Source organism: Ornithorhynchus anatinus, chromosome 1 (genome assembly GCF_004115215.2).
Source record: "Ornithorhynchus anatinus isolate Pmale09 chromosome 1, mOrnAna1.pri.v4, whole genome shotgun sequence".
In the NCBI taxonomy this organism is placed as follows: Eukaryota; Metazoa; Chordata; class Mammalia; order Monotremata; family Ornithorhynchidae; genus Ornithorhynchus; species Ornithorhynchus anatinus.
Window position 1 is genome coordinate 171,294,571 of NC_041728.1, and position 21,654 is coordinate 171,316,224.

Here is a 21,654-nt window from a genome sequence, read left to right on the forward strand (position 1 = left end):
CCTGTTCTCTTTAATGAAGTTCTTCTTGCTGAGTTCCTGAGTTACCCCATACAATGCGTTCAGAATTTCAGGTTCAATGATTTTCAGGTCCTAGAAAGTACTTTATGGTGTTGGTGACTCAAAAAATGTTTCTTGGGCTGCTGTGTGAGATTATATGACAAATATTTTTTTGTTTCAGAAGATTCTGCTGCTGACATTGGCACTAACTGGATTTGTGAACAAGGCAGAAAAAAGGCAGTAAATGCTCCCTCATAAGGACCAGCTCAGAGCAACTATGCAAATATCTGAATCAAACAATTACAAAAAATTCAAGTATCCTTGCAAATTAACACAGGTCCACAGGCCCAGATCTTGGAAAGAAACAGGCAACAAGTGAGTAAAAATTTGAATAACTGTACCACCTAGAACTAACGTCAACCTGTTCATTTTCCCTCTGCTGGGCAATCAGTATAAAGGACTGGTCAAATTATTGCAGGATGATCGTCTTCCCTGTAATCAATCAATCAGTGGTATTTATCGAATGCCTACTGTGTGCAGAGCATTGTACTAAGCATTTGAGAGAGTCCAGTTCGACAGAGTGGTTGGCATGATCGCTGCCTAGGAGGAGCTTACTTGTATTCTCATTCAATCTATAATAATAATTGTGGTATTTATTAAGCACTCGCTATGTGCTGGGCACTGTTCTAACAGCCCGGGTGGATACAAGCAAACTGGGTTGGACCCAGGCCCTGTCCCATGTGGGGCTCACAGTTTCAATCCCCATTTTAATAATAATGATAATAATAATGGTATTTGTTAAGCGCCTACTATGTGCCAAGCACCGTTCTAAGCGCTGGAGTAGATACAAGGTAATCAGGTTGTTGCATGTGGGGCTCAAGGACTTAATTCCCATTTTACAGATGAAGTAACTGAGGCACAGGAAAATGAAGTGACGTCAAAAGTCGCACAGTCGACATGTGGCAGAGCCGAGATTCGAACCCACGACCTCTGACTCCCAAGCCCCGGCTCTCTCCACTAAGCCACGTTGTAAATGAGGCACAAAGAAGTGAAGTGACTTGCCCAGCGGACAAGTGGCAGAGCTGGGATTAAAACCCATGACCTCTGAGTCCCGGGCCCGTGCTCTATCCATTATGCCATGCTAATAATAGTTACTGAGCTCTTACTCTTTTCACTGTACTAAGCTCTTGGGAGAGCTCAAGAGATTTAGAAGACATGATCTACATCCACTTTGTATCTCTCCACGCTTAGCATCAAGAAATGTTTTCTCCTGTCTAACCTCAATCCTCCCTGCTGCAGAGCTGAAAGAGATGGAGTCAAAAGTGATGACATTATTGCAGTTGCACAAATATTTATTTTTTCCACCCCTTCCCAATGCAGCTTCCCACAATCCAATCAGGCTCAGAGCCCCCATCTCTTATCTAACGGGACTATTCTTTTGGCAGACACATTTCTGTATACACATCCCATTATACTTGACCCTCGGTTCACCCTGTTTCCATTACAACGTTGTAGACTCAACTAGGCTTGCTTGAGCGCCAAGGGTCTGCTGTCATTGCCTAGGCAGAGTGGTAATAAAGAAATCACTGTTTTAAACTGACAAAGAGCAGATTTCTTACTAAGTAAACACTGATGTTTTGGTAGGGAAATTAAGTTATAAAATTGTGCCTACAAAGGAGACCATACAGATGGATTCAGTTAAGGGACTGATAGAGTCCACGGCAGTTAATTCAGTTGCCTGCTACTTATCAGATTCTTTTTTTTGAAAAAAAAGAAAAAAGATGATTTAGCTATTGCATATATAGAAAATTTTACTGACTTGGGAATCTTAGTGACATCTTTTTGTGGGATGGAAGTGAAAAAAGCGTGATGGGTTTCTTCGGGGAATCTAGGATGTGGAAATCAAGATTTCACTGGCTAGAGTAAATGCTCATTGAGGGGAGGGAATATTTTATTTCTTTGTGTTTCTATTTTCTTGAGTTCTAAGTATGGTGTATGGTGGCCAGGAGGTGCTCAGTGAATACTATTAGTACTACTTGAGGGTAGGTTTGACATTTTCAAAGTTTGTCTGGGGTTGTTTCCAGGATAGTCTTGGCTGGGTTTATCAATCCATCATTCGTATTTACTGAGTGTTTTCTGGGTGCAGAATTGTACTTTGTGCTCAGGAAAATGTAATACAAGAGACTAGTGAACAGCATGGGAAGCAGTGTGGCCTAGTGGAAAGAGCACAGGCCAGGGAGTCGGAGGACCAAGGTTCTAATCCTGGCTCCACCATTTGCCTGCTGTGTGACCTTGGACAAGTCACTTAACTTCTCTGGGCCTCAGTTTCCTCAACTGCAAAATGAGGATGAAATTCCTGTTCTCCCTCCTATTTAAAGAGTGAGCCCTGTGTGGGACAGGGATTATGTCCAACCGATTAACTTGTATCTATCGCAGCACTGGGAACAGTTCTTGACACATAACAAATGCTTAAGAAATCCCCAAACAACAACAACAACAAAACCATGATCCCTGCCCTCGGGAGCTTACAACCTGGTGAATTTAGGAGTGAGTGCAACTTGATAAACTCAGGCAACTCTTGAATTTACACAAGTTCCTCTAAAGCGACCAGGTCTTTTCTTAACAAAAGGGAATAAATGAATTTTTATTAAAATCACATCTCCTCCAAGAGGCCTTCCCCAACTAAGCCGTCATTTCCCTATTCACTCTTCCTTCTGTATCACTCTTGCCCTTGGTGTCAAGAGCACGGGTTTGGGAGTCAGAGGTCGTGGGTTCTAATCCCGGTTCTGCCACTTGTCTGTTGTGTGACCTTCGGCAAGTCACTTAACTTCTCGAGAAGCAGCGTGGCTCAGTGGAAAGAACCCGGGCTTGGGAGTCAGAGGTCATGGGTTCTAATGCCGCCTCTGCCGCTTGCCAGCTGTGTGACTTTGGGCGAGTCCCTTTACTTCTCTGTGCCTCAGTTACCTCATCTGTCAAATGGGGATTGAAACTGTGAGCCCCACGAGGGCTCACCTGATCACCTTGTATCCCCCCAGCGCTTAGAACAGTGCTTTGCACATAGTAAGCACTCAACAAATACCAACATTGTTATTTTCATTCTCTATGCTTCAGTCACCTTATCTGTTAAATGGGGATTGAGACTGTGAGCCCCATGTGGGACAATCTGATTACCTTGTATTTACCCCAGATTTTAGAACAATCCTTGGCACATAGTGCTTAACAAATACCATGATTATTATTATTATTACTCTTTATTTATTCTACCCTCCACCTACAGCACTTAAAATAAATATCTTGTCTCCCCACCTCTAGACTGTAAACTCCTTATGGGTGGGGAACATGCCTACCAAATCTGATATACTGTACTCTCCCAAGTGCTTAGTGCGGTCCTCTGCACACAGTAAATGTTCAATAAATACAACTGATGATTATTTCAGCAAGAGCTCCCAAAGGCTAGCAACTTCTAGAGGATTCAAATGATAGTATTAATAATCAGATGTTTGAAAAGACAAAAACCTTATCACTGGATTCACTGAGTTCTCATGCAGCTTTCAAGGCACGAGACAAACCTCAGTTCAAGCTGAATCAATGGTCCCTCCAAGCAGAGAAGAGTTTCTGCTCTTACCTGGGGACTCTTGGCTCAGACAAGAAGAAAGAGCATGGGACTGGGAATCAGAGGACCTGAATTCCATTTCCAGCTCCGCCATTTGCCTGCTGTGTAACCTCGGTCAAGTCATTTAACTGCTTTGGGTCTCAGTTTTCTCATCTGTAAAATGGGGATTCAGTAGGTATTCTCCCTCCGCCTTAGACTGTGAATCTCATGTCAGACAAGGACTGAATCTTACCTGATTATCCTGAATCCACCCCTATGCTTAATACAGAGCTTGGCACATAGTAAGCACTTAACAAGTAGCATAGTGATGACATCTGTCACTTCAATCAATCGTGTTTATTGAGTGCTTACTGTGTGCTGAACACTCTACTCAGTACGGGGCTTTGCACATAGTAAGCTCTCAGTAAATATGATTGAATGAATGAATGAATGAATGAACTCAGTCCCAGGACCAGGACCTGTCACAACAACAGTTATTTCCATGGAAGAAGACAGACTGAAGGCGACCTGGAATTACACTTTAAATAAAGACCTTACAGAGTACTCAATATCATCTTTGAGAAAAATAATAACCATCAAGTAAGTGTGGCTAATCCCTTGGTACTATTTCAATCAGTCTGACATTATCAAGTCAGGCACTTTATATCAGTACTGAAATATTTAGTTATAATAGTTTTTTGTAAATTAATTACTTTTCAGTGAGAGCAATGCACAGTATAGCAAATTATATCATCAAATGGGATTTTCTCTTCTATTTCCTTTCCTTATGCTTTAAAGCGGCCCCATCACCATTAGAAAATCATGGTACTTGTTAAGCGCTTCTTGTCTTATGCTGTTGAGTCACCTCACTTCTCTGGGCCTCAGTTCCCTCATCTGTAAAATGGGGAATTAGACTGTGAGACCCCATGTGGGACTGGGACTGTGTCCAATCCATTTTGCTTGTTACCACCCCAGCGTTTAGTACAGTGCCTGGCACATAGTAAGCACTTAAATACTTATTATTATAAGTCTTGTGGACAAGTTCAGAGAAATCGGCTGAGCTTCCATGATTTCTTCTGGGCTATAAAGCTCCCACTTTCAGTTCACATAGTGATTCACGAGATGGCGATGAGACTCATTGAGAAGCAGTGTGGCCTAGTGGAAAGAGCACCCATGAATCTGGGTTCTACTTCCAGCTCTGAACTTGACTGCTGGATGATCTTGGGCAAGTCACTTCATTTCTCTGTGGAGCTGTTCCCCATCTACAAATGGAGATTCAATATCTGTTCTCCCTTTCTCCGGCTCCCGACCTCTGACTGAGAGCCCCATGTGGGATAAGACCAATGTTGGATCTGATTGCAAAGAATAATTACTTATATTAACAGTTGTGGAATCTGTTAAGCACTTACAATGTGCCACGCACTGTACTAAACACTTGGGTTTTGTCTTGGCTTAGGCTGTTGAGTCGTCTCCGGCCCATAGCGACTCCATGAACACATTTCACGTCTCACCTCCATCTGCCATCGTTCTGGTAGTGGATCCAGAGAGTTTTCCTGGTAAAAATCTGGAAGTGGTTTACCAGTGCCTCCTTCCATGCAGTAAACTTGAGTCTTCTCCCTCAACTCTCTCCCGTGACACTGTTTGCTGCGCAGCACGGGTGAGTTTTGACCTATAGCAGATTGCCTTCCACTCACTAGCCCCTGGCCAAGCTAGGAATGGAATGGGTAGGCCTCTACTTGACTCTCTCTCCTGTAGCCGAGACTGGTAGAGTGTCGGAAACTCCCCAGGAGCCATCCTGAGATGGGTAAACACTTGGGTAGATTCGGGGTATTCAGATTGGACGCGGTCCTTGGCCCACACTGGAGTCACAGTAAGTAGGAGGAAGAATGGAATTGAATCCCCATTTTACAGATGAAGGCACAGAGTAGGTCACACAACAAGCATGTGGTGGAATCAGGTTCCTCTGACTCCCAGCCCACGCTCTTCCCACTAGGCCACACTACTTTGGCTTAGTACACTGCTAGGCATATAGTAAGTGTCTATTATTATGACTACACACAATTAGCAGCAGCACTGCCATCTGTGGATACAACACTCTGTTAGGAGCTTCTGATCATTATTCTCCCACTTCAAATCTTTATTGAAGGCACATCTCCTCCAAGAAGGCTTCCCTGACCAAGCCCTCTTTTCCTCTACTCCCTCTCTCCTGCATCACCCTGACTCACTCCCTTTATTCATCTCCGCTCCCAGCCCCACAGCACTTATGTATCTATCTGTCATTTATTTATTTTTATTAATGTCTCTGTCCCCCGCTAGACTGAAAGTTCATTGTGGGCAAGGAATGTATCTGCTATATTGTTATATATATTGTATATGGTAAGCGCTCAATAAATATGATTGATTATCAGACAACGATAAAAGCAGAGGACGCGGGAATTGTCCCTTGGGGAGTTTCCAATCTAACGGGGTGACAGGCAGACACGGAGAATCGACGTGCAGGGACAACAAGAGGAAAAATGCAGCAACAAGTGGTAAAAACAAAGTAAGGAAAAATGTAAATAATGAGAATAAACCACAGTACACAAGCACTAAACGAGGCTGTTGGGATGACGTGGTTAGGGACTGGGATTAGTCAAGGAATGTCTTCTTAGTAGGTGACTTTTTAGGAGAGTTTTAAAGGTAGGGAGGGATTTGTCTTGGTGGACTTGAGAGAGAGGGAGTTCCAAGCCGGGTGTTAGCCCAGAGCTTTGGATCTGTACCAAACACTTAGTACAGTGCTCTGCACGTAGTAAGCGCTCAATGAATATGATAGAATGAATGAATGGGTCTGAGGTCCTTCATGTGGTTGAAAAATGGTCTTCTTTAGAGAGGGCATTGAGATTTATCTAGATTTCTGCCCTTCTCTCACATTATCTCATTATGAATCTATAAACATTATGCTCATGGGAAAGTAATTAAAAGACTGAAGTTCAAATTTATTTTTGAAAACATGAGCTTAGCATCTGATTAAAACAACGACTGAATCACATTTTAAATCTAATTATCAAATGAAATAAACATAAAGATGATCACTTAAGACTTGGTGACAAAGGAACGGGGGAAATGACAGCTTTAAGAAACAACGTATTCATTATTAATTAATAATGTAATTAATGTAATTATTTAGGTACCAAATGCAGGAATCCCTCGGGGCAAAACCATCTGCTTTTGCTGATGGAGGTGAGGTTCCGCCTAACCCAAGAACATCTTTTTGGAAGGAATATCCAGCAGTAAAGTGTTTAAAATCTTTCTAATGCTCTTTTTGGGCAGGGTACACACCTACAGATTCTATTGTATAGTACTCTTTCCAATGCTTAGTACAATGCTCTGCAGACGGTAAGTGCTCAATAAATGTCATTGATCCATTGCTTTCTTAGAGAATCAGCATAGCCAAGTGGATAGAGCATGGGTCTGGGCATCAGAAGGACCTGGGTTCTAATCCTGGCTCTACCAGTTGTCTGCTGTGAGACCTGGACAAATCATTCATTCATTCAATCTTTCACTGTACCAAACGCTTATAAGTACAAATCAGCAATAAAGAGAGACAATCTCTGCCCACAATGGGCTTACAGTCTAGAAGTGGGGAGACAGACATCAAAACAAGTAAACAGGCATCAATGCGTGGCTTAGTGGAAAGAGCCCGGGCTTGGGAGACAGAGGTCATGGATTCTAATCCCGACTCGGCCACTTGTCTGCTTTGTGACCTTGGGCAAATCACCTAACTTCTCTGGGCCTCAGTTACCACATCTATCAAAATGGGGATTAACAAATTTGAGCCCCATGTGGGACAATCTGATTACCCTGTAACTACCCCAGTGCTTAGAACAGTGCTCTGCACATAGTAAGTGTTTAACAAATACCATTATTATTATTAGTAGTAGTAGTAGCATCAATATCAATAAACAGAATTACAGATAATATATATTTCACTTTTATGTGCCTCAGTTACCTCACCTGTAAAATGGGGATTAAAGCTGTGACCACCATGTGGGACAGGGACTGTGTCCAACCCGATTTGCTTGTATTCACCTTAGCATTTAGTACAGTGTATGGCGCATAGCAAGCACTTAAATACCATCATTATCTTTATTATTATAATTTCTAATGGAAATCATGGTATTTATTGAGCAACTTCTGTGCGTAGAGCATTGTACTAAGCACTTGGAGAGTATAATACAACCAAATTAGCAGACATATTCCCTGCTCACAACGAACTTACAGTCCAGAGGGGGACAATAAATGCCACTCCCCTCCAAGAACTCCCCAAAATCTTTAGATATTTGGATCCAAAATTCACTGCCAGGAAAAAAAAGTTAACTCAACCTCCTTACCACCTCACAATGACGGGATCAGGCCAGAGTAATTAGTAACACTTAGGACAACGTTCATGAATCACAAGCAGAGCATCTTAATATGTTTATTAATCTCAGGGCTGACTTTGGGAGCTTTTTATGATGCACTGACCTTGAAATAATATTCCTGCAAATCCCTCCGGATTAAAAAGTTTATGTGCTCAGCACATCAAGACCCGAACAGCCCCGCTCTTTGAGTTAAGAAAGGGCAATGCTCGGGCCACAATGGCCCCATTAATATGCAGGTGTTAGGGTGGTGCAGGAAACTGACGCATTATTCATAACTCTCTGATGAGGTCTTTTCAGAATTCACACCTGCTGAGGGGGTGCAGAGCCTCACAGGTGATTCTCGGGGGGTCAATGGTACCACCTTATGTTCCACAGATGGAGCTCTGATCATTCTTTCTTTTAATACACATACATCCTTTTGATCTATCACCGAAATCCACGGTAATCGATTCCTATACAGAGGCTCTTCTACAAACATTTCAACATCGCTGTCTCTTGAACTGACCCCAGACCTCTAAGGGATTGCGGTCGGAATCCCGATTTAGAGTTATAAAAGGCCCAAGTGATTCATCGCAGGCAGTGAGTTGTGGATTGAGGCTGATTCATAATCTCGTTTTGGGGGTTTGGTTTTGTTTCAGAGGCAGTTCCTGCCCTTAGCAATAACCAATGGAGGAGATCAGCTTGTGTCTACCCCAGTGCTTAGAACAGTGCTTGATACCTAATAAACACTTAACAAATGGCATAACAAAGAGGGTTCAAGACATGGGTGGGCCTATTTACAGTATCAAGCAGTACAGAAAGAGCTTATCAAATGCCTGCTAATAATGACTGTGGTATTTGTTACATGCTTACTATGTCCTAGGCGCTGGGCTAGACGCTAGAAGTAGACAAAATACAAAATACATGTTGTGCCACCTGAGGCTCGCAGCCTAAGGGGAAGGGACGCAGGGAAGTAGCATGGCGTAGTGCGTAGAGCAGAGGCCTGGGAGTCAGAAGGTCGTGGGATCTAATTCCAGATCTGCCGTTTGTCTGCTGTGTGACCTTGGGCAAGTCAGTTTAGTTCTCTGTGCCTCAGTTAGCTCACCTATAAAATAGGGATTGAGACTGTGAGCCCCCTGTGGGACAGGAACTGACACCAGTACAATTTTCTTGTATGCATTCATTCACTCATTCAGTCTTATTTATTGAGCGCTCACTTTGTCCAGAGCACTGTACTAAGCGCTTGGGAGAGTACGATACAACAATATACTTACACATTCCTTAGCCACAGCTAGTTTACAGTTCAGAGATTGGTATCCAACCCAGAGTTTAGTACAGTGCGTACAGTAAGTGCTTAACAAATACTACAATTGTTAAATCTGTTTTATTGTACTCTCCCAAGTGCTTAAGGCAGTGCTCTGCATACAGTAAGTACTCGGTCAATACCATCGATTGGTTAATCCCCATTGTACAGGTAAGGCAAGGGAAGCACAGATAACTGAAGTGACTTGTCTAAGGTCACACAGCAGGCAAGTGGCACAGATGGGATTAAAACCAATCTCAAACACTTAGAACAGTCCTCAGTGCTTAGAACAGTGCTCAGAGCTTAGAACAGTGCTTGGCACATAGTAAGTGCTTAACAAATACCATCATCATTATTATTATTATTACAAGCTAACCCAGCTAGACACAACCTGTCCCACGTAGGGCTCCACAGTCATAATCCCTATTTTACAGATGAGGGAACTGAAGCACAGAGAAGTGAAATGACTTGTCCAAGGTCACACAGCAGACAAGTGGCAGAGCCGGGATTAGAACCCAGGTCCTTCTGACTCTCAGGCCTGGACTCTATCCATTAGGCCATGCTGCTTCTCACCACTTGGGAGAGGACAATACAACAGAATCAGTGGACATGCTCCCTGCTCATTCACTCATTCATTCATTCATTCATTCATTCAATCATATTTATTGAGCGCTTACTATGTGCAGAGCACTGTACTAAGCACTTGGAATGTACATTTTGGCAACAGATAGGGACAATCCCTACCCAATAACGGGCTCACACTCTGAACGGGGGAGCTGACACTGGAAACAGACACGAAATCATTTATAACTATATAGTTTATAGATTCAAATTGGTGAGAAGGGAGCTGGTCGAAAGTGGAAACAAATCAATGTTTTTTCCCTATTTTTTCCCTGTTTTTTACCCTATTCCTATGTAAGGAATTTTGTTCTTACTAATCACACTGAAAAGCAGAAGGGAAAATAGTGGGTTAGGTAATACAATCTGAACTGCCCTCGTAATGTCTCATCACTACGTGTCTGTCCTCTCCATGACAGTGAGTAGCTGAGGTGGGGGGGGTGGGAGGAGGAGGAGACGGGGGTAATAGGACCTTCATCACTTCCCAGAGCAGTCAGATCTTTATATGCAATGTTGATTTTTGAAAGAGCTCAAATTGTGCCAGTGGGAGGTGAGCCCTTGGCTGAGAGAGAAGATTTTTAAGGCCAAGTTTGAAGAGGGATCTAGAGGTCCACAATGGGTCATGATCAGGAAGAAGTTAGAAAAGTTAGAAAATTCAAGAAGGATTTCAATAAGTTCTTGGACCCAAGGGTCCCTGATAAGATTTTAGATGTTCCAAGAACACCCAGAGAGCGGACTAAGGAAGACAACCATTACTCTCTTTCTCCAAACAGTGTGCCTTAGTGGAAAGAGCAGGGCCTGGAAGTCAGTTGACCTGCGTTCTAATCCCAGGCTCTAGACCTCTGTTTCCTTCTCTGGACCTCAGTTTCCTCATAGGTAACACGGGGGATTCACTCGTTCACCCCACACATCCAATCTGTCTCATCTTTATAATATCGCCAAGATATGCCCTTTCCTCTCCACCCAAACGGCTATCTTACTGTTATGGGCTCTCATAATATCCCGGCTGGATTATTGCATCAGCCTGCTCTCTGATCTCCCTTCCTCCTGTCTCTCCCTGCTCCAGTCTATTCTTCATTCCGCTGCCCGGCTCATCTTCCTGCAGAAACGCTCTGGGCATGTCACCCCCCTTCTTAAAAACCTCCAGTGGTTGCCTATAAACCTCGGCACAAAACAAAAATTTCTCACTCTAGGCTTCAAGGCTCTCCATCACCTTGCCCCTTCTTACCTCTCTTCCCTTCTTTCTACTGCCCACCCCGCACACTCCGCTCCTCTGCCGCCCACCTCCTCACCGTCCCCCGTTCTCGCTTATCCTGCCATCGACCCCTGGCCCACGTCCTCCCGCTGTCCCGGAACGCCCTCCCTCCTCACCTCCGCCAAACTAATTCTCTTCCCCTCTTCTAAACCCTACTTAGAGCTCACCTCCTCCAAGAGGTCTTCCCAGACTGAGCTCCCCCTTTTCCCTCTGCTCCCCTCTACCCCCCGGCTCCCTCTCTTACCCCCCCTTCACCTCCTCTCAGCTAAGCCCTCTTTTCCCCCCTTTCCCTCTGCTCCTCCCCCTCAGCACTGTGCTTGTTCACTCAATTGTATATATTTTCATTACCCTATTTATTTTGTTAATGAGATGTACATCACCTTGATTCTATTTATGTTTTAATGAGATGTTCATCCCCTTTATTCTATTTATTGCTATTGCTTTTGTCTGTCTCCTCCGATTAGACTGTAAGTCCGTCAGGCAGGGACTGTCTCTATCTATTGCCAATTTGTACATTCCAAGTGTTTAGTACAGTGCTCTACACATAGTAAGCACTCAGTAAATACCAGTGAATGAATGAATACCTTTTCGGCTTCATGTTGGACAGGGTCTGTGTTTGCCAATCCGGCCTGTGAGCTCATTGTGGGCAGGGACCATGTCTACCAACTCTGCACAGAGTGAGTGCTCAATAAATCTGATTAATTGGCTGTGAAGACTAAGCGTCCCAAAGAGGAGGCAGTCAGTCTGACACAGTGACAGAACAGTGAGGGCAGAGCTTATGGAGAGGAAAAGAACACAAGGTTTAGTAAAGGGCTTGGCATATAGTAAGCACTTAGCACATACTATATCATTATTATTATTATTATCATCAGAGAAACAGCATGGCTTAGTGGATACAGTCCGGGTCTGGGAGTCAGAAGGTCCTGGGTTCTAATCCTAGCTCTACCAACTGCCTGCTGTGTGACCTTGGGCAAGTCAATTCAATTCTCTATGCCTCGATTACCTTATCTGTAAAGTGGGGATTAAGACTGTGAGCCCCATGTGAGACAGTGACTGTGTCCACCCCAATTTGCTTGTATTCACCCCAGCATTTAGAAGAGTGCCTGGGACATGCTACGTGCTTAACGAATACGAAGGGACAATTCCTGCGTATTCTACTTTTATCGTTGTCTGAAAATCAATCATATTTATTGAGCGCTTACCATATACAATATTTTCTACTAAATTGTTTCTACTAAATAATGTCACCTCTATGTTAGTCTGAGTATGTGCTAGCTATGTCAATTTCTCAGCGTATTCTGTCCAACGGTGTGGGAGCCCTGTTACAACAATTTGTGAAGCTGACTCCTAATGCTTAGTAATGGTAATAATAAAAATTGTGGTATTTGTTAAGCGCTTACTATGTGCCAAGCATCCCAAGCGCTGAGGTAGATTCAAGGTAATAGGGTTGGACAAAGTCCTTGTCCCACATGAGGTTCACAGCCTTAATCCCCGTTTTACAGAAGAGGTAACTGCGGCCCAGAGAAATGACTTGCTCATGGTCATATAGCAGACAAGTGGCAGAGTCGGGATTAAAACCCAGGTTCTTCTGACTCCCAGGCCTGTGCTCTATCCGCTACGCCACACTGCTTCTTAGTACAGTGTCTGGAGCATCAGAAGCCCTTAACAGACACCACAGTTACTCGTATCCATTCTGCAGTAACATTGGTAACCTGGGACACTCCCTATTCGGTCTTGGTTAGGAGAGGGAGCAGCACTGGATCGGGTGGAATGGAGTTCTAAAACCTTGTAAGATACATAGCTACACACACTCATTTAGTCAAACGGACATACACACACACACCACAGAACCATGCCTCCTATTAAATGTTTGCTTTACCACAGGTTGATGTGTGTCAGCAGCAGTGCAGTAAAATTCCAGCCAGAAGCTACAAGCTTTGCGTTTTAAAAACTTTTGCAGCATAGCAAATAAGGTATTTGAGTGTGAGCATACACACACACGCGCTAGTATGAAAGGAGATTTGGCTTGGATGCCTTTTCTCTCTCTTTCTCCCCTATTCCCTCCCAAACACCGCCAGAGTTGAGAAGTATTTTGACTCCCTCACTAGGGTCAGACGGATCTCGTTTTCTAAAACACAGAATAAGTGTCATTTACAGAGGAACAGAACCAACTTCAAAAAGTTAGTGTGATATTGCTGTTTTTAGGGGAAAGTTGCACTTCAGGTCTGAGAGAAAACTATAAACTGAGCCCAAGTGGAATTTGGATTTCCCAGGAGGTGGACAGGGGATGGGAGGCTAAGGAAGAGATTAAATGCTTAGTATAGTGCTCTGCCCGCAGTAAATGTTTAAAAAATACCACTAATTGATAGCCTACCTTCACAGCTGGTATAGAGATATAATGATCCAGAACCATTTTCTTAACTCTTACAGCTCAGCCCACCATAATGGCTTTGGGTGAATGTGACACAAATTCATTGGGTAAAAATGGAATATGAGAATGACAGGTGTAAAAATACAGGACAGCCCAGTGTGATAGAGCTGCGGGATTAATTATGGTATTTAAGTGCTTTCTACGTGCCAAGCATAGTACTAAGCACTGGGGTGGATACAAGATACACTCAACCCTCTAAGCTCCTGAGCCAGATAAACCAAGACTTGCACTACTGGTTGAATAGAGTTATTAGAGGTGGCACCTCAAATATCAGTGTTTTCTCTGTTATAGGACACGGAATTTGTGCTGATCCTTTCATCAAGGGAATCATCAATCAAATGTTCCCCTCCCACTGTCACTTAAACACTTCATGGGTCTATCCCACATTTCCAAATAATAATAATAATAGTATTTGTTAAGTGCTGCTTACTGTGTTCCAGGCGCGGTTCTAAATTCTGGGGTAAATACAAGGTGTCCCTGTCCCACATAGGGTTCACATTATTAATTCTCATTTGAAGATGAAGGAACTGAGGCAAAGAGACGTGAAGTGACTTGCCCAACGTCACCCAGCAGACAAGTGGCGGAGCTGGGATTAGAACCTAGGTCCGTCTGATTCCCAGGCCTGTGCCCTAGGCACTCAGCCACGCTGCTTCCTAGGGAAGGGGAAAGAACTGAACTCAGGTGATTAAGCTCTCAAGGGAGCCCAGACAGTGGAGGCTTTCTACCAGAAACGGGAGGAGGTCTCAAAGGCAGAAAACTCCGGTGGGCATGACCCAGAGAGACCTAATCTGTTCTTGTCATATTTTCAGGATGCCTAAGAAACAACCTCCTCAAGCCCTAACTTTCAGAAACAACAGATTATAAACTCCTTGAGGGCAGGGGATCATGTTGACCAACTCTATTGCTTTGGACCCTTCATGATGCTTAGTCTAGTTCTGCACACAGTAAATGCTTAATAAATAGCAATAATTGACAGATTGATTGCCTAGACTAAGCATTCCAAAGCAGAGGAGATAAGATCTGACACAGATCTAATAATAATGATAATAATAATAATAATTGTGGTATCTGGGAATACCTGTTTTCTTTCCTACCTTGACTGTGAGCCCTATGTGGGACAGGGACTATATCTGACTTGATTATCTTGTGTCTACCCTAGTGCTATATATAGTAAGCATTTAACATATAGGACAATAAAAATGATGATAGCAATTATTATTAGAAACAGAATTAGACTGTAAGCCCGTCAAAGGGCAGAGACTGTCTCTACCTGTTACCGATTTGTACATTCCAAGCGCTTAGTACAGTGCTCGGCCCATAGTAAGCGCTCAATAAATACTATTGAATGAATGAATGAATGAATGAACTGTAGGTCACCATTAAAGAGGGCTTGACTCAGCATGGCTCAGTGGAAAGAGCCCGGGCTTGGGAGTCAGAGGTCATGGGTTCGACTCCCGGCTCGGCCACTTGTCAGCTGTGTGACTGTAGGCAAGTCACTTAACTTCTCTGTGCCTCAGTTACCTCATCTGTAAAATGGGGATTAAGACTGTGAGCCTCAAATGACACAACTTGATGACCCTGTATCTACCCCAGCGCTTAGAACAGTGCTCTGCACATAGTAAGCGCTTAACAAATACCAACATTATTATTATTATTATTATCTTTTGTCCCTCATTCAGTGCTGAAAATTTAATAAAACTTATTTAAACTGGGTTTGAGTAACCTAGTGAGTGGTGCATATGAAATTAATTAATTAATTCAATCGTATTTATTGAGCACTTACTGTGTGCAGAGCACTGTACTAAGCACTTGGAAAGTACAATTCAGTCATAAAGAGACACAATCCCTGCCCACATTGGGCTCACAGTCTAGAAGGGGGAGATAGACTTCAAAACATGTAAACGGTCATCAGTGGCATCAATATGAATAAATAGAATTACAGCTATATTCATATCAGAACAAGTAAACAGGCATTAATATAAATAAATCGAATTATAGATATATACATATATACATAAGTGCTGTGGGGTGGGGAGGGGGTAGAACAAAGGAAGAGAGTCGGGGCGATGTGGGGACGGGGGAGCTGAGGAGAAGGGGGCTTAGTCTGGGAAGGCCTCTTGGAGGAGGGGAGCCTTCAGTAGGGCTTGGAAGAGGGGAAGTGTGATTGTCCCACATGTGGCTGATAGTGTTAGTCCCCACTTTACAGATGAGGTCCTTGAGAAATGAAGTGACATGCCCAAGGTCACACAGCAGATAAGTGGCAGAGCCGAAATTAGAACCCAGGTCCTTCTGACTCCTAGGCTTGTGCTCTAGCCACTAGACCACACAGGCTATCACAGGTGGGGAACCAAGAGCCACCTGAAGGAAGATGACAGAGGAGAGCAGGACACAACCTCAAGCAACCTGGAGAGGAGGAGCCATCAGGTGAGAAGGCAATGCCATCTGCTCCTCCAATTCTTCCCAAGTTCAGATGAAAATTGGGCCACCCATCAATCAGTGGCATTTAGTAAACGCTTACAGTGGGCAGAGCACCCAGAGGATTTGGGAGAGTGCAATCTAACAGAATTGGCAGACATATTCCCTCCCCACAAGAACCTCACAGTCAATAAATGATCAATTAATGGTATTTAATAATAATAATAGTATTTGTTAAGAGCTTACTATGTGCCAGGCACTGTACCAAGTACTAGGTTGGAATCAAGCAAATCTGGTGGAACACAGTCCCCTGTCCCACACTGGGCTCACATTCTTCATCCCCATTTTACAGATAAGGTCACTGAGGCACAGAGAAGTGAAGTGGCTTGCCCAGGGTCACTCAGTAGAGAAGTGGCGGAGCTGGGATAAGAACCCATGACCTTCTGACTCCCAGGCCCATGCTCTATCCACAACACCATGGCGCTTCAGAGCACTATACGAAAGTGCTTGGGAAAGCACAATACGACGGAGTTAGTAGATTCAATCCCTGCCCACAAGGAGCTAACAGTCTCCAAAGGGAGACTGACATTAAAATAAATTATGGTTAGGGGTAATAGCAGAGTATAAAATGTGCCCCAAAGTGCTGAGGGGCTAGTGTGGGTATTAAAGTTGTTAAGGGGTCCACAATCTGGTGCATTTGTCCTCTCTCAAGCTTACACCTCACTGCTTCTTGCTTGGCAGCCTTGATAGCCCTGCCAGGCTCTCATTACAGTTATATGCAAACCATGATGAAGGGGAATGTGAAGAAGTGTCACTTTGAGCAATCAGGAAACAAACCTTTGACACAAAGCAGCAGGCAGATAATAAGGCTCCGGGACTGAGGACAAATGAGACAACACTTAATTTGCTGGGCAACGTTCATGTAATTAGATAAATTTGGTACAGGCCAGAGGGAGATAGCTAAAATATGGTCTTGATGAATAGGGGGTTCTCCGTCAAGCTCCGATCGCATTAATCATAAAGCCAAAGCTCAGGGACTCCATTTTTCTTTAGAGCAAGTCTATAATTTCTGGAGGAGAAGAATCAAATTGAGTACGGCCCCTTCAACAAATGTTGTGTTCCTTCCAGGCACCACTATGTTACAGTGGGTCCATGGAGAAGACTGCTCAGCCCACTGCATATTCTGTTACGGGACAGCTAACTGAAATGGTTATTTTTATGATTGACATCCCTAAGCATTAGCAACAGTAATTTAGATTAAATAAGCACCACCTTGTTCTGTCTAAAAATTTCTTGGCACTAGATGGTCAAGTGACTTTGTGAATCCCTCTCTCTCCACCCAAACACAAACTTGTAACCACTGGTTTTAAGGAACTCAATTAGTTCTCTCCCTCCTGCCTATCCACTCTCTTCGACCATTACATCCCAGCTCACAGTCTTTGTTCCTCTCAAGCTAACCACCTTACAGTACCTTGTCTTCATCTTTTCTGCCATCAACCTCTTGCTCACAGGCTCCTTCATGCCTGCATCTCCCTTCCCCTTCATGTTCCACAAGCCCTTTTGAAAACATGTCTTCCCCAGGAGTCCTTCTCCATTTGATTTCCAATCTTATCACCTCATTCCCACCTCACAATTTCTATTCCATACATTCCTTTTTAATCTATTATTTCCTCCTCTTTGTCATTTATCTTAATATCTCTCTCCCCGAGACACGGGGGCAGGGATCATGTCTACTAAGTCTCCGGTACTCTCCCAAGTGCTCAGTACAGTGATTTGCAAGCAGTAGGTTCTTAATAACCACTATTATAACTACTTCAGTCCCAATTACTTCAAGCAGAGTGGCTCAGTGGAAATTGCACGGGCTTTGGAGTCAGAGGTCATGGGTCTGAATCCCGGCTCGGCCACTTGTCAGCTGTGTGACTGTGGGCAAGTCACTTAACTTCTCGGTGCCTCGGTTACCTCATCTGTAAAATGGGGATAAAGACTGTGAGCCCCACGTGGGACAACTTGATTCCCCTGTGTCTACCCCAGAGCTTAGAACAGTGCTCTGCACATAGTAAGCGCTTAACAAATACCAACATTATTATTATAATTGGCTTGGTGCAGTAACTGAAATCTGAGGAAAATAGGCCAGATCATAAAAAGGTGACAGTGCTTGCTCTTCTTTGAAGGCTTAAGATCTGGTAATCCTCAATCTACTCTCAAAGATTACAGGAACTCCAGGCTGGTCTCTTCTGATGCTTAGAAATAAGCCTCAGGAGAGGACTATAAGATTCACTGACAAATGTTTCCCCAAATCATTGGTCCTCTACTCAGTCTCAGCCAGGAGAAGTACAAACAATCCAGACAACAGGAAGTCAAGAGAAAACTAAACAAAAGAGCATAATTTGGCAATGAAACCATGGTCTGTCTGTCCCTGGAATCTTCTAACCAGCAATTCTAGTTCCCACCATTTAGGAAGGATGCAAAATACTTAGAGGAAGAGCAAGGAAAGGCAATTAAAGCGACCTGGGGAATCAATCAATCGATGATAATGATAGTAATTGTGTTATTTGTTAAGCACTTACTATATCCAAATACTGTACTGAGTGCTGGGATACATGCAAGATAATCAGGTCTCAGATGGGGTTCAGAGTCTAAGTAGGAGTGAGGACAGGTATTGAATCTCCATTTTGCAGACTGGAAAACTGAGGGACAGAGAAGCTGAAGAGACTTTATTCATTCATTCAATCGTATTTCTTGAGTGCTTACTCTGGGAAATACAATTCAGTAACAAATAGAGACAAACCCTGCCCACAACGGGTTCACAGTCTTCCCCAAGTGTTGCCCAAGGTAACACAGCAGGTAAGTGGTGGAGTCAGGTCCTCTGACTCCCAGACTCATGCTCTTTCCACTACGCCATGCTGCTTATTGTGAGTGCTCACTGTGTGCAGTGCACCGTATCAAGTGCTTGGGAGAGTAAAACAGAGTAAGTAGGCATGATCCCGGCCCTCAGAGAGATTACAATCTAGCTGGGGAAATAGACACTCAAATAAATTACAGGATGCGGAGGCTGCCGAGTAAAACAATATGGACGTTGAGAATCTAAGTGCTTAGGGAATATGGACTCATTCATTCAATCATATTTATTGAGCACTTGCTGTGTGCAGAACACTGTATTAAGCACTTGGAAAGTACAATTCAGCAACAAATTCAAGTTCATAGGTGGTCCAGAAGGGAGAGCAAACGGGAAGGGGGAGATGAGATATGTCAGGGAAGGCTTCCTTGGGGAGAGGTGATTTGAGTAGGACTTTGAAGACGTGGGTGGAGAGTGGTGGGGTTGGATCCTTGTGGGCAGGAATGAATCACTTCTTATTTTGAGTCATTTGCTGGTTTTGAACTTCCCAAGTGCTCTGAGCTCAGCATATGCTCAGTAGAACTACTACTATTTCCATCCAACTGAGAGTGGCCCACAAAGATTAGGACTCTTTAATTTGGAAAGTCACTGACTGACAGGAGATAACACTGTAGTAGACAAAATCAAAAGAAACATACGCCAACTGAAGGCACTATTGTTGTTTACCAAATCCCTCAAACTAAAGACCAGGGTTTGCCCATGAAGATGGAAACAAACCAAATGGAAACATTTCTTCATACAGCAAATGGAAAGAACATGGAATGCATTACCGCAACGAAGGAGGAAAAACTCAAAAGATACTCAAAAGTTTTAGGTAGATGACAGGACCATAATGGGGTTTTAGTGGAAAAAGTTAGGGATGCTTTGATAGACAATCCTACCCATGAAAATGGATGTCCAGGACGGCAACCATCCCCTTCTTCCTCCCACCAACCTTGGGTACCACTAGGGAAGCATCTTGGTCTAGTGGATAGAGCAGGGGCCTGGGAGTTGGAAGGACATGGGTTCTAATCTTGACTCTGACACTTGCCTGCTCTGTGACCTTGGGCAAATCACTTCACTTCTCTGGTCCTCATTTACCTCATCTGTAAAATTGGGATTAAGACTGTGAGCCCCATGTGGGACTGGACGTCCAACCTGACTAGCTTGTATCTGTCCCAACACTCAGTACAGTGTGTGGCACCTAGGAAGCATTTAACAAATACCATATATGGGAAATGATAATCATTATAATACCTGTGGTATTATATGTCTCCCTCTCAAGATAGCACCTGGAAAGTTTCCAGTACTCTACCAGTCTCGGCTATGGGAGGGAGAGTAAAGCAGAGGCCTACCCCTTCCATTCCTAGCTTGGGGAGTGGCTAGCGAGTGGACGGCAATCTGCTACAGGTCAAAACTCATCTGTGATGGGCAGCATCGGCATGGGAGAGAGTCGAGGGTGGGGACTCAAGTTTAATGCGTGGCAGTGGTAAACTATTTCCATATTTTTACCAAGAAAACTCTATGGATGCACTACCAGAATGATTGCAGATGGAGTTGAGGTGTTCTGGGAGAGATACATTCATGGAGTCACTATGGGTCAGAGACGACTCGACAGCACAAGACAAGCATTGTATGTGCCGAGCACTGGGCGAAACATGGGGGTAGATACAATAGACTCAGCCCAGACTAAGACCCCCTCTTCCTCAACTCCCCTGCTCTTCCATGTCCCCTCGACTAGATTCCCTTGCTCTTACCCCCCTCCAGCACTTATGTATATATAATTCTATTTATTTATATTGATGCCTGTTTACTTGTTTTGATGTCTGTCTCCCCTCACCTGTAGACTGTAAGGCCAGTGTGGGTAGGGATTGTTTCTCGTTACTGTTGAATTGTACTTTCCAAGTGCTTAGTATAGTGCTCTGCACACAGTAAGTGCTCAATAATTATGATTGAATAAATGAATGAATGAACGACACAGTCAGATAGGACACAGTCCCTGCCCCTGTGAATTTAAGGAGGCATTTGAACATAGAAGGGCTACAATGTGTCTGATGTGGGGAGGGAGGGAGTTCCAAACTGGGAGGAAGAACATGAGTGAGGGGACGGAGGCAGAAGCTTGAAATAAAGGCTTTGCCGGAGCGACAGGCTTCCCAATAGTTTTTAATTGAATTATTGAGCACCTACTGGATCCATTGCACCACACTTAGTGATTTGGGAAAGTCAGTGGAAACAGAAGACATGCACCCCACCTCAAACTAAAGCTCGTTTCACTTTAACTGATGACTTTATGCTCTTTGATAGCTTTGCTTTCCTTTTTCCTTTTTTGTAAAAATGGGCAAAGATTTGAAAGTTGTATTCTTACAGTGTTCACTAGTGTCTGGAAGATCAAGGTCTTAATAATAACAGTTGTGGTATTTGCTAAATGTTTACTATGTGCCAAGCACTGTTCTAAGCATGGGGGTAGATGCAAGAGAATTGGTTTGGACACAGTCCCTGTCCCATATGGGGCTCACAGTCTTAATCCCTAATGTATAGATGAGGGAATTGAGGCACAGAGAAGTGAAATGACTTGCCCAAGGTCAGTAAGCAGACATGAGGCAGCATCAGGATTAGAACCCATACCCAGTGACTATCAGGCCTGTGCTCTGTCAACTAGGCCGATAATGATGATGATGATGTTAATAGAAATGATAACTATGGCATTTTAAGCACTTACTATGTGTCAAGCACTGTTCTGAGCTCTGGGGTAGATACAGGGCAATCAAGTTAGTCCCTGTTCCACAAGG

The 21,654-nt window shown here is 43.7% G+C and overlaps 1 protein-coding gene and 1 non-coding gene across 3 annotated transcripts in view; one reads left to right on the plus strand and one right to left on the minus strand.

The window, feature by feature from the left end:
* Positions 1-21,654, minus strand: part of GLI2 (GLI family zinc finger 2) — a 136,126-nt gene that overhangs the window by 112,108 nt on the left and 2,364 nt on the right. The window lies entirely within an intron of this gene.
* On the plus strand, positions 20,140-20,277 carry LOC114816074. The gene has a single exon (XR_003763850.1). It is a non-coding gene; the product is annotated as a small nucleolar RNA SNORA7 (small nucleolar RNA).